Below are 6779 nucleotides of genomic sequence, written 5' to 3' on the forward strand. Positions count from 1 at the left end.
CCAGCGATGGTCATGCTGCAGCCACACCTCCACAATAACAGTTCGATCATATCTGTTCCCTTCAGTTAATGCTGTCATTCCATCTGCCTTGTTGCAAATGCATGGCGCGTGTCACCGAGAGAGGGCCTTTGAGGGATGGTTAGAGGTCACAGAGTGGGAGAGATGTTTGGGGGTGTGACAATGTTGCAGGGTTAAACATAGTTACAGTTGCTACAGATTGTTCGCAGGAGAAAACATTTTATTGTTTGGAGGAAGATAGAGAGATAAAGCGTATTTGATTAGATTCCAGAGATAGGGATGTGTGTAGGGTTGTGGATCGTTACATGGACAACGTTGATCAGGGCGTAGAAACATTCACAGGATTCCAGGATGTCGTACATTTAACAACAGTTGTGGGATCTGGAGAATATCACAGTGATAGGGTGGATGGTATGGACTGGGGAATATTACAGGAAAAGGGAGGGTCGTATGGACTGGAGAATATTACAGGGAAAGGGAGGGTCGTATGGACTGGAGAATGTTGCAAGCACATGGAAGATGATATAAGCTGGAGAATGCTGCAGCAATAGAGAGGAGTATATGGACTGGAGGATGTTGCACGGACAGGGATGAAGTTGTAGACTGGATACAGTTAGAAGGAGAGATGAATTTATGCACTGGAAGGTATGTCAGAGAGAGTGCGTGGTGTGCATGCTGCAAGATACGACAGGGATAGGGAAGCTTGTAGAGACTGGAGGAGAGAGTGATAGAGAGTCTTATGAGAGACCAGATTCACTTATGGGCATAGGATATGCTACAGTGAGCAGAGCCTTTTGCAGATATAAATGAGGATACAATGGCCACAAAGCAGTCACACCTCTTCATAGGTATATAGGAACTGAAGGAATTGAACAGATTACACAGGCTTGGAGTGTTGTATGCAGTGGAGGAGATTAACCTGAAAGGGATGGTTTTAGAGACTCAACAATGTTAGGAAATAACGGGAGTTGCAATTGTGAGAGCAGGTTTCAACAATTCGGAGGATATAGACCTGAAAGAGCTTTGACAGATAGCGATGGTACGGTAAAGGGAATTGTAGTGGCTTCCCTTTCATAAGCAATCCATAAGCACTTAAAATAGCCTGTTTGACATGTGCATTATCACTCGACCATTCGAGAGACAGCGCTGCAAATATTTCACTGGCTCTGCTTACCAGCTTAGACTGAACTAGCATTACCCAGAAGACCTCGGGCCACTCTACCTGTCTATGAAATCTTTCAAATGAAATACAGAGTTCCTTGACAGTAGAGTCACAGGTAGTTAGGATAACAAAGAAGGTGCTTGGTATGCATTCCTTTATTGGTCAGAGTATTGGGTACAGGAGTTGGGAGGTCATGTTGTGGCTGTACAAGACAGTGGTTAGGCCACTTTTGGAATGCTGCATGCAACTCTGTTCTACTTCCGATCGGAAGGATGTTGTGAAACCTGAAAGGGTCCAGAAAAGATTTACAACAACGTTGCCAGGGATGAGCTATAGGGAGAGTTTGAACAGGTGGTGGTTGTTTTTCCTGGAGAGTTGGAGGCTGAGGGTGACCTCATCGAGGTTTATAAAATCAAGAGGGACATGGATAGGGTAAATCGACAAAGGCTTTCTCCTGGGGTGTGCGAATCCAGAATTATAGGGCGAGGTTTAGGGTGAGAGTAGAAAGATATAAAAGATAAAAAGGGGCAACATTTTCACGCAGAGGATAGTAAGTATATGGAATGAGCTGCCAGAGGAAGTGGTGGAGGCTAGTACAACTGCAACAGTTAAAAGGCATCTGGATGGGTATATGAATAGGAAGGGTTTAGATGGAGATGAGCTGGGTGCTAGCAGGTGGGACTACATTGGGTTGGGATATCTGATCTGCAGGATGGGACCATGAATGGGTTGGGGAACCTGGAGGATGTTATGATTTGAACCACAGGTAATGTTTGATTGGATCTTTCAGCCAGTCTTACAGATGGTACAATTGCAACATTTAAGAAGCATTTGGATGTATATATGAATAGAAGGGGTTTGGAGGGAGATAGGCCAGGTACTGGCAGGTGGGACTAGATTGGGTTGGAATATCCTGTGGGCATGGCTGGGTTGGAATGAAGGGTCTGTTTCCATGCTGTACATCTTTATGACTATAAGATCGGCTGAATGTTCCAATCAAAAATTACCTGTGGTTCAAATCATAATATCCTCCAGGTTCCACAAGCCATCCCTTGTCCTATCCTGCAGGTTCAATGAATCCCGGAACACCTAACCTTCTTCAAGTCCCACGTCCCTTCCGACATTTGTACCATCCTCCAAGTTCTGCAGCCCTTCATACCTTGTAACATGGCCCAGACTCTCCAACTCCTCCTTCCTCTGCAATGTTCCCCAGAAGAGCACTGCAGGATGGTGGGGGTAACAGAGATATGGAGTGACATCAGGACAGGAGGATATTGCAGACATTAGGAATATATGGACTTGAGAAGGTTTCACAGTTTATGAGTGTTGTAGGGACTGGAGGAACTTACAAAGATAGGGATAGTTTTCGATTGGAGGATTCTGCAGAAAACCTTTACGTGGTTAAAGGTAGGATTCTTAGCAGCGTGCAGGAACAAAGGGATCCTGTGTCCCTCAGGTTCCCACCCAAGTTGACAGGCTGTTAAGAAGGCGGATGGTGTGTTGGCTTTCATTGGCAGGGGGATTGAATTTAAGAGATGTGAGATTTTGCTGCAGCTCTACAGATCCCCAGTTGGACCACACTTCGAATATTGTGAACAGTTCTGTTCGCTTCATTGTAGGAAGGACGTGGAACCTTTAAAGACAGTGCAGAGGAGATTTAGCAGGATGCTGCCTGGACTGGAGGGCATGCCCATAGAAGATAGATTGTGGAAGTTAGGGCTTTTCTGATCACAGCGAAGGAGGAAGAATGGTGACTTGATAGAGGTGTACAAGGGAATGTGAGGCATAGATAGAGTGGATAACCAGAGACTACTTCCCATGGTGAAATGGTAATCACAAGGGGACATAAGTTTCAGGTAATTGGCGGAAGGTTTAGCTTAGATATCAGAAGGATATGGGCCAATTGCTGGCAGGTAGGACTAGATTGGTTGGGATATCCTGTCGGCATGGACGGGACTGGTACGTTATTTACACAGAGTGTGGTGGGTGCGTGGAATGGACTGCCAGCCGTGGTAGTAGATTCAGACACATTACAGACATCTAAGCAACTCTTGGATAGGCACATCAATGATAGTAATATGTAAGATATGTAGGTTCGTTTCATCTTCAGAGTAGGATAAAAGGTCAGCACAATATTGAGGGCGGAAGGACTTGTACTGGAATGTGCTATTCCATTTTCTAAATAGCAAGGGTTATGATGGCAGCAAGAGGGTTCGGGAAGCGGGAGAGGATGCGATCTGAATGAAGAGACACAAATATGAGGCGTTGCTAAGGTTGCATGAGGTAACAGAGACAGCAATGGCCTGATCTGGAGCGGATGACCCAGACTGGGAGGGGTGTGGGAACTGGAGGTGGTTTCACAGGGAGGGAGGACCTTTGAGCCACAGGAGGTTACAGAAATGTGGAGAGCTGTCGGGCCTACAGGGGTTCATGGAGATGGGGAGTTTGGGAGGAATGGAGCAGTTTACAGGGATAAGGATGTTGGTAGGATGGGGTGTTTTACATAGACAGGAATGTTTCAGGTGAATGGAGCAGATTACAGAGAAAACGTGGGTTGTACAGATTGGAAAAACAAATATTCATATGGAGGGCAATACAAGCATGGTGAACACTCAGTGAAACGTTAATATTCGCAAAGTCTGGGACAATCACACTGACAACAGTGACATTGGAAGAGGAGTTCAGAGAATTTTTTTCAGTGTTTCTTAGAATAACAGATTGTGTAACTGGCGAGGGACGTAACTGTCTCAGAGCGACTGTTGTGTGATAAAACTTAGTGAATGAGTAACGTCACCTGGAGAGATCCTCTGGGAAATTGTGATAATGTGCAGTTTAAAAAACTATAAAGTTTTAAAGTGAAACACAGAAAGGACAAGCTACAACTAGAAACAAAAATAGCCAATTACCTGAGTTGGAGAGGAGAACTGACCAAAATAAACAGACTAAACAGACTGAAATATGCGCCTGTAAATGAACAGTGGAAAACATTTGAAGGAACAGTGAAAAATACTCAACAAAAGGATATTCCACTGAAACAGACAAAAACCCAGCAAAAAATCCCCACCGGTACCTCACTCAGGACAAAATGGATCATATTAGATTATGAGGCTGAGAAGATCACCACAAAGTACTAAAAATCCTGAAGTGAGAGAGAGTTTTAGAGTAAGTTTTAAAGGGATTGCAATGGGTCTGCTAGCAGGAGGGGGGGCAATGGGAAGGGGAATCGTTGCCAAGTTTTATTGACACGATACGAACATGGAGAAGTGAAGGTGCTGGAGGTGGTGAGAGAGTGACAGAGAGAGGTCAGGGCCTGAACGGTGTTACAAAGCCAGTACGGATTGCTGCAGCTGGAGGGGCTTGCAGAGGTAGGGAGGGACATATGTATTTTTATTTATTCATTCATGGGATGTGGGTGTCACTGCCTGGACCAGCATTCTTTGACCCCATGCTAATTACCCAGAAATTGCTGGATAAATATAATACTTTGCTGGCCACAGGTGAAGTGCTGAATGACTGGAGGATCGCTAATATGGTTCCTTTGTTCAAGAAGGGCAGCAGGGATAGGCCAGGTAATTACAGAGCAGATAGTCTGACAGCAGGAGGAGGGAAATTATTGGAAACAATTGTGAGGATGAATCAACACTTGCAAAGGTAAGGATCAACTTGGTTTAGTCATCATGGATTTGGCAGAGGAAGATACTGTCCGAGGAATTCAATTCAGCTTTTTTTTTAAAATGATGCTTAAGTATATTGATGAAGGCGCTGCAGATGATGTGGTTTACATGGACTTGACTAAGTCCTTAAACAAGATCCAACATGGAAGGCTGGTTCAAAAGGACTGGGTTCCAAGGCAAGTTGGCAAATTGGATGCAAAATTGGTGGATAGCATACTTTCACCACCGGGTGTACCACAGGAAACTGTGCAGGAATCATTGAACATTAATAACTCAGATGTGAAAGCAGAAGGTATCATTAGTCGGTGTGCAGATGACATGAAAGGTGAGGGTGTTGTTCACAGTGAGGAGGATGGTCTCTGTCTGCTGTCCGATGTCGATCGGATGATAATCGAAGCAGAGTTTAGTTCTGATCAAAATGAGGTAATACACTGTGGGAGGTACGATAAGCGAAGTACAGACATAATAAACGGTAGGTCCTTGCGGAGTACTGAGGAATACAGGGACCTTGGTGGACAAGTCCATAGATCCCTGAAGGTGTCAGCACAGGGTGACAGGGTGGGAATGGCACCTGAACTGGGAGCGGGAGAGGGACAAATATCCTGGTGGGGTGAATTGCTAGAGCTGCTTGAGAGGATATAACCCAGTCTGGCAGGGTGTTGGACCTTAAATAAACGTAAGGCCAGAAAGATGATTGAGGCTGGTACACGAGTTAAAGACAGCAATTTCAGCAGACAAGGCAGGCAAGAACATAGCAGGGAATGGGGGAAAACTGATGATTAAACTGCATTAATTTCAATGTAAGGGGCCAGACAGCTAAGGAAGATGAACTCAGGGCATGGATTGGAACATGGGACTGGGATATTATAGTTATTACAGAAACACAGCTGAGGGAGGGGCAGGACTGACAGTTCATTGTTTCAAGGTGGAGATGCTGCAGGAAGGGGAGGCAAGAGAGGACGTGTGGTGGTGGGTTTTGATTGCATGAATCATCACAGCAGTACTTAGAGAGAATATTCCTGTGGATTGCCCAGTGAAGCTATGTTCGTGGAACTGAGAAATAAGAATGGGTCATCACTTTGATACGATGCGACTGCTGACCCCGAATAATCTGTGGCAGACTGAGGAACAAATATGTCGGGACACCTTAAATATCAACCATAATAATAGGGCTGTTATAGTAGCGTTTATGAACTTTCCAAACCTAGACTGGGACTGCCAGTGTTCAGTGTTTGCAAGGGAGGAATTTGGTAATTGTGTTCCAGAAAACTCCCAATCAATATGTAAATGGCCTGAAAAGAGAAAGGGGCAAAACCTGACCTCCACTTGGGAATTAAGGTAGGGAGAGGGACTGAGATTTGGGAAAGCGTTTTGCCAAAGTGATCACAGTTCTAGTAGTTTGAAAATAGCTTTGGAAAAGGACAGGCCTGGTCCACAAGTGCAAGTTATAAAATGGAGCCTGACCAATCTTGACCGTATTAGTCAGGAACTTTGAAAATGTGATTGGGGAAGGGAATTATTTACAGGGAAAGGGAAGTTTGGCAAGTGAGAATATTTTAAAAGTAAGATAAACTGATCGATCAGTGCCAGCATGTTCCTGTTTGTGTGCAGGTCCATGCTGACAGCATTCGGAAACACTGGCTGTCTATTGAGGGTCTGGTCAAGGAAAAGGGGGCACATGTCAGGTATAGCCGGCTGGATCAAGGGAATTCTTGAGGATATACAGGGGCTGTAGGAATACACTTTGAGTAGAAAACAGGATTGGAGAAAGGCTACATGAAATAGCCTCAGCAGAGAAGGAAAGGGGAATCCAAAAGTGATTGTATCAGTATATTAAGAGTACATAAGTAACTCAGGACAAAATAGTGTCCTTTAGTGATCAATGAGGCCATCGATGTGTGGAACTGCAGGATATTTGCTAAGAT

Source organism: Chiloscyllium punctatum, chromosome 23, assembly GCF_047496795.1.
Source record: "Chiloscyllium punctatum isolate Juve2018m chromosome 23, sChiPun1.3, whole genome shotgun sequence".
Lineage (NCBI taxonomy): Eukaryota > Metazoa > Chordata > Chondrichthyes > Orectolobiformes > Hemiscylliidae > Chiloscyllium > Chiloscyllium punctatum.